Below are 7,296 nucleotides of genomic sequence, written 5' to 3' on the forward strand. Positions count from 1 at the left end.
TAGTTTGCATGTTCTCCCCGTCCGTGCATGCGTGGGTTTGTTCCGGGTACTCCGGTTTCCTCCCACATTCCAAAAACATGCTAGGTTAATTAGCGACTCCAAATTATCCATAGGTATGAATGTGAGTGTGAATGGTTGTTTGTCTATATGTGCCCTGTGATTGGCTGGCCACCAGTCCAGGGTGTACCCCGCCTCTTGCCCGAAAACAGCTGGGATAGGTTCCAGCACTCCCCGCAACCCTTGTGAGGAAAAGCGGTAGAAAATGAATGAATGAATGAATGAATAGGCTAAAAGCATAAAAAAAACATGTGATCGGCGTATGCCAATAAATGACTTTCAATGCCAATCACAAAAGCCGATCACCTCTTGATGGGTATCGGTATCGGTTGATTACACTCATGGATGAATGGAATCATGATTAAAAAAAACTGATTGGAGCATCCCTAGTGTCATTAACGACCATTGTTGCAAGCCAATGGAATACTACCAAGCGTGATTTTGTCCAAATTACTGTCATTGGGTGGATAGCATCTGGTTGGCTACCACACTGAGGGGCCTGTACTCCAGACAGATGGGGGGCCAACACACCCAACAGTGTAATATGGTAGTTTTCCCCATATTTAATGGTCTGCTAGCTAGGAGATATGTTTGGCACTTAACATGAAAGGAAGCAGAAAGAATAATTACAGCGGACAGCAAAGTTCCTGACTCTCTGAATCCACAAATGTTGGGGCTGGAATTCAACGGAAGTAAAGACAGCAGGGACGGAAGAAGAATTGGCTGTTGCTGATGTTGCAGTTGCTAAAAGAGCTGGCTGGAAGCTCCACGAAGAGAAGACACACAATCACAATATAAACACACACACACACCTCCTCATCAGCTGGCAACACACCACACACTCCATATGGCACAGCTTCCACACATTACTGCACTGCGGTCGCCTTTATCCACGCTTGGTTTCAACCCACTGCTGCCCTCCATGCTTGAATTCATCTCCCATTTTGCTTATTTGTACGTCTTCTTTGATGCTACTTTCATGGTTTAGTAGTGAAGTATAAGTTAACTGAGGCCTTCTATTACATTGTGTGTTCCACATGTGTTATTTCTGGTTGCACCGTGAGTGAGATAAACATTTGGATGGTTGTCCATAACTCAAACTCAAACTCAAGTGAGATGTGTCTGACATCCCGTGGGTCCTTCACGGTGTACACTCCCTCGTCTCCTTCGTCTACAGAGTTGATGGTAAGGTACCTTGAGGTGGGCGTCAATTTTGTTCCTCCCCGCATCAGGACCACATCTGGAGAGTATGGAGCTGACCTGATCGTGCGTGGATAGCATTCATTCATTCATTTTCTAACGCTTATCCTCACAAGGGTCGTGGGGGTGCTGGAGCCTATCCCAGTTGTCTTCGGGCAAGAGGCGGGGTACACCCTGGACTGGTCGCCAGCCAATCACAGGGCACATATAAACAACCATTCTGCAATGCAAACAACCATTCACACTCACATTCATACCTATGGACAATTTGGAGTCGCCAATTAACCTAGCATGTTTTTGGAATGTGGGAGGAAACCGGAGTACCCGGAGAAAACCCACGCATGCACGCGGGAGAACATGCAAACTTCACACAGAGATGCCTGAGGGTGGAATCGAACTCGGGTCTCCTGGCTGTGTGGCCTGCACACTAACCAAAATCCTCACCATGGAACGTCATGCTGATTGGTTAGTCTTGCAGGAATGCAGGACTTTAATCCCTGAAATAAAACTGTTTCTCCAGTTGTTTTGTAATCGACTGATTTTCCAAGGGAATGTCCAGATTGGCAAAAATATTCTTGAGATCCGGAGTAGAATACTGAGCAGGTAGAAGGACAAATGTATTAAATACATTATTAATATCCAAAGGTTCCGTATAATGTCTGCTCCAATTTTAATCTATGGGATACCAAAAACCTAGGGAGCTTCAAGGTCCATGTCAGATGTACCGTGCTAGGAAAAAAATGCCATGTCAAGGTTATCGAAGCTGAAAACAAGGCGTTAGGCCTAATGCCCGGGGCACGGCGCTGGCGCTAGGGTTGAGTGACATGTTTGACTGACCTTCATTGAAGTGAGAATGATAATAACGACTACACAGTGATCATAATTGCCTGTTTATTCTTGGTGCTCTTTGAAGCCATGAAATAGTCAAGATATAAAGATTTTTTTTGTTTGTTTTTACAACATATGGACATTGCAGCACTCGTACAGAAACAGACACACATACTGTATAGTGTATTGGCTTTTACAACAGTGGTTGTGTGTGTGGTGAGCAGGGGGAAAAACAATAGCTTGAAACAATATGACAACAACAGATCACGCTTCTCTCAGGGTCTATAGCAGCACCTTCTCTGGGGAGGGGTGCCAGAGGACCTTAGCGGTTGGCGTAGCAGCTTGAGAAAAATAAAGACAACCTGCTACTATTAATATCTGCTACATGGTACTATTAAAGGCCCCCTACTATGCGTCTCCAAAGCCTGTTTATGAGCAACAAAAGATATTATCTCAATCAATTGTTGAGGCATAGATATAAGTATAGAAAATGGATGGATGGATGGTGAAAATACTATAATAGGGGACCTTTAATATGAAATCATTTACATGGTGGGCAAGATGGAGTGCACCACTTGGCTACAACCAGCAGAGGCACTGTTGATTCAGTCTTCGTTACATCTACAGTCTTCACAATTTGGCAGTGTCCATTTGTCTAGAAGAGTGTTTTTCAAACTTTTTTGAGCCACGGCACGTTTTCACATTGGAAAAATCTGGCACACCACTATCCAAAAATGTTACAAAATGTCACCATGACTTCACTTGTGCATCAATAAGTATCGGAGGAACAAGGTAGGTGTTGCCACACGGACCAATATTACATTGCTCTGCCAGTCTTTACACCACAGACACTCGACAGTAGCCACGTTTTCCAAATGACCTTTCGGGAAGCAATGGTATCCATGGAAAGGAATATTCCAATCTCTTGTCTACATGCACCGTGAAAATCAACCAGAATAGTCAATGGGTCATGTGCGGTAAAACGTAAATATCAACATCACGTGATACCGGCTTTCCCGAGTTTTTCTTTCACTTGTTGGAATAACTCTGTATTGTCAATTTTTCTTCTGTCCAGTCTTAAAATTTAGTTTGAATCAAAAACAAACTTTGCTTAGCAGTCCAATGCCGATTGTTCGCCTCCATTTTTAAAACTGAAGAACGTCTGGAGCTGCATGTTACGTTATACAGTAAACCTCGGATATATCGGATTCAATTGTTCCCACTGGTTTTGTCCGATATAAGCGAAATCCGTTATATGCGTATACTGGAAAATGTCCGTTTTACGCATATACAGTAAAGTCTCGTTATATCGATATTCTCAGGAGTCGGAAAAAATACTGATATAACCGGACTATCCATATATCCGATCCTGCGCCGAACTGCATTAAAAGTGGGCGGATCTTTGATATGGCATGTAATTTTCTCCTTGAGTTCATGGATTGCGTATCTAGCATTTGTACTACAATAAATTTTGTACTACAGTAAATAAAAATAAACTTACGCTGTAGTGATTACCGGTTACCGGGACATAATTCACCCCGGAACTATCGATAGGGAAGGTGTTGCCACCCGGAGGGGTAGGCGCGAGGGACGGGTGTTTTCCGCTGTGTGTGCTGCACTCTGGTGGTGGAAGCGTGAAAAATAAAGTTGACTGGAAGCAGCCGTTCGCCGTGTTCTTTTTTGGTATTGAAATCCTTAAGCAAAGATTGATTTAAGCTGCTTTTGTATCGATATAAGCAGACCAAATTGGCTGGCGGGAGATGAAAAGGGCATCGTAGTAACCGGATTATCATAATAACCGTGTATCGTACTAACGGAGCTAATTATATCATAAAAGACTAGAAATTTGCCGGGAAATGAAAATAGTATCGTAATAAGTAGTAATTCGTTTTAACCGATATCGACATAACGAGACTTTACTGTATCGGGTTTATATCCGGTATATGCGTAAATCGGATTTTATCCGTTATAAAAAGGCACTTCCTTGACTATGTTTCCAATGTACCTGGACTGGGCAATGAAAAGAGACGTACGGTAATGAGAATTTAACTTTATTGGACTCTGAGCATAACAAATTGTTAATTAAGCTAGGCCCTGTTACGCCCGTCAGGCCTACGTTATTTCCAATAGTGAGGTTAAGATCTCATTCACTGCTGTGCTAGTATTATTGACGTCACTCACTTTTATATTTGTCCTAAATCTGGAGCCAGGAGAAAGACACGATGCGGCCATCCGACGATATACGTATGCAAGGGAAATTGGAACGGGACTGGAGATTTTGTCAGAAATAGGTGAAATCCATTATGAAAAATCCGATATATGCAATTAATTTTTATTGGAAATGCATTACAGAAAAATTGGTTCTTTTTTATCTGTCCATTGTGAGCGAATTTCCGATATATCTGAGTCCGATATATCCGAGGTTTACTGTATCATATCAGCATGCGCTGAAAGAACGCACCCGGGATCAATCTTGCTAATATTTTATAATTAAACTCGGGACATGTTTTATATAGATATATATTTTCTTTTTTAATAAAACTGGACTTGTGAATGGCGTATAGAAGGGTTTAGGTCAGAGGTAGGGAACCTATGGCTCGGGAGCCAGGTAGGGCTCTTTTGATGACTGTATCTGGCTCTCAAGCATTTCTTACCACAATAAAAATGTATTTTTGCTAACATTTTAAAGTAAACATCACAGAAATGACTGTTAAAAATAATATTAAAAATCAACAACTTTTTTATGCATTTTAATTCGTCCATCTATTTTCTACTGCAATACGACCGACCATATCTATCTTTCCTGATATTTTCCAGGTCAAACACCAAAACTCGATTATTACTGGGTAATGCGGTAGTCTACCTCGGTCATTGAGATGTCAACATGTAAATATAAACTTTTCTCCTTTAGTCAAATAGTCACCTAGCTAAAGCTGCAGAACCAAGCCTTCTGGCAAAGATGGCCAAAAGAATGAAATATACTGAGTATGGTGCAAAACTATGCAGCAGCAGAAGTTGTATTAATGGCAACAAGTATTTGATTTATTATTAGACACTGCGCTGCTCACGAAAGTGTGCTGGCCACACCCCATTGGCGTGGGGTAGTGTGCCTGGTCTACACAATTAGAGCCCATTATATCTAAAACTGTTGGTCTTACATAAAAATGCACACATTTTATTGCATTCAATGTTTAAAAAAATGTATATGGCTCTCACAGATACACATTTTAAAATATCTGGTCTTCATGGCTCTCGTAGCCAAAAAGGCTCCCGACCCCTGGTTTAGATTCTGTTTCACAGATGCACACGAAAGCTGCTTGCCAACCGCCAATAAACAACAGAAGAAGAAAAACACCACGAAGAAGAACGTAGTCTGACAAATTTCCGTTTGAGCGGGTACAAGATACCTGAATTGGATTGGGGAAAGGAATATTCCATTCCTGTTCAATTCTTTCCGTTTGAGCAAATATACCAAATGCAATTGTAATATTTGGGTCCATATATTCATGGCTATTGACATAATATTTGCAAATGATGATTAATCAATGTTAACTATAAAAAGTGATATTGGATAATTCCTCACGGCACACTTGACGGTTTCTCAAGGTACACTAGTGTGCCGCAGGCACAGTGGTTGAAAATCACAGGTCTAGAACATGTAGTGGCCAAATATGGCGGTCATCGGTGCAAACTTTACCCCCAGAAAATTGCAGGTGTACCTTATGTTTTGGCTTGTGAGTATTATGTAATATGTACGTAAACGCACCGGTAACAGACAGAAAAGAAGCCTGTCGATCCAATACATTGACAACACTAAAAATAAAAGTAAACAACAACATTTAGTGTTGTTTTTTTTTACATCTGTGAGCACATTAACACTCATAACTTGTGGAACATAGCACTTGCTTTTCTTCACACACATCGACACCTCGCGCACACACACAACACACACACACACACACAGATGAAAGTGCACTAAACACAAGCATGTATTACAGGCAAAACACACACATCTTTATCACTGCTGTGATGAACACACCCACACATATACTGTATATAAAGTGTACGATGACAAAAAAGCCTGCATGTTTTCTGTGGCCATGCTGCATTCAGTGGCATCAGGTACATTTGAACACAACATGGGAATACTGCGAGCAAGCTTGCAATAATATCAGATAAGAACCCTGAAAACAGCAGATATATACTCTATACATGTCATTGTTTACCTTTTAAATCAGCTTGATGCATTAGTGTGTATTAGTTGGTATAGTATAGCATGAGAGAGAGATATTTTTAAATATTCCGATTGGTGAGAAATTTTAATTCTTCTTTATTTTTTTTTAGTATGATACAATAACCATTCCTTACACAAAATTTAATTAGCGGGTTAATAAAGGGCTTTACACATGCATTATTTACAAGGCTGGAGTGTGTGTTCGCATCTTTGTTCCACTGATTAATTAATTAGTTAGTTAATTTTAGCCAGAATGCGAGGCTTTTGTCCATTCATAGAACACAGTTGGCCATTAAGCATAGAGGCACCATTTGTATTACATATTTTTGAGTCGATCAGTTTGTATTTAGGAACCTTCAGGTAAATATTATGGCTTTAGTATGTAAATGCTGAATTATTGTCTCATATTCTTTCTTACTTTCCGTATTTCACTGATCTATAATTGTTCTTTTTCTGTGCTTCTACTATTAATCCTTTTTTTTTTGGTCAATATCAATACACCCAAATCGGACAGTCATTATTTTTTCATGAGGTAGAGGCATGTGTTAGTCACATGACTACACACATATCTGTAGCAAGATTGTGTTAACTGAATAAACTGGAGCGATGACAAAATACTATTTTGGATACATTGAATATGTCATTTGCAGGAGGGGGGAGGGGGTTCCCAACCAGTCGGGTGTGGTCAGGGCTGAGCCAGGTCAAATGTAGAAGTCATTATCAATATAGAAATAATGTGTTATTATGTAATATACAAGCACTGGCCTTTGTCACCCGCATAAACTGCATGTATTTGTATTTTTTTTGGCACTAATGGATACATTAATGGAGGGTCGTTAATTATTTGTGTGTTCTGTTATGCTTTTTGAATACATCTTAAAGGGGCGGAACTGAAAAACTGAAAAACTATAATTATTTTAGTCAAAATGGTTGAGAACCCCCTGAGTTACAATATAAAGGATGACTTGTCTGGGGTT

Source organism: Doryrhamphus excisus, linkage group LG5 (assembly GCF_037039965.1).
Source record: "Doryrhamphus excisus strain RoL-2023G ecotype Guam linkage group LG5, RoL_Dexc_Guam_v1.1, whole genome shotgun sequence".
NCBI classification, from domain to species: domain Eukaryota; kingdom Metazoa; phylum Chordata; class Actinopteri; order Syngnathiformes; family Syngnathidae; genus Doryrhamphus; species Doryrhamphus excisus.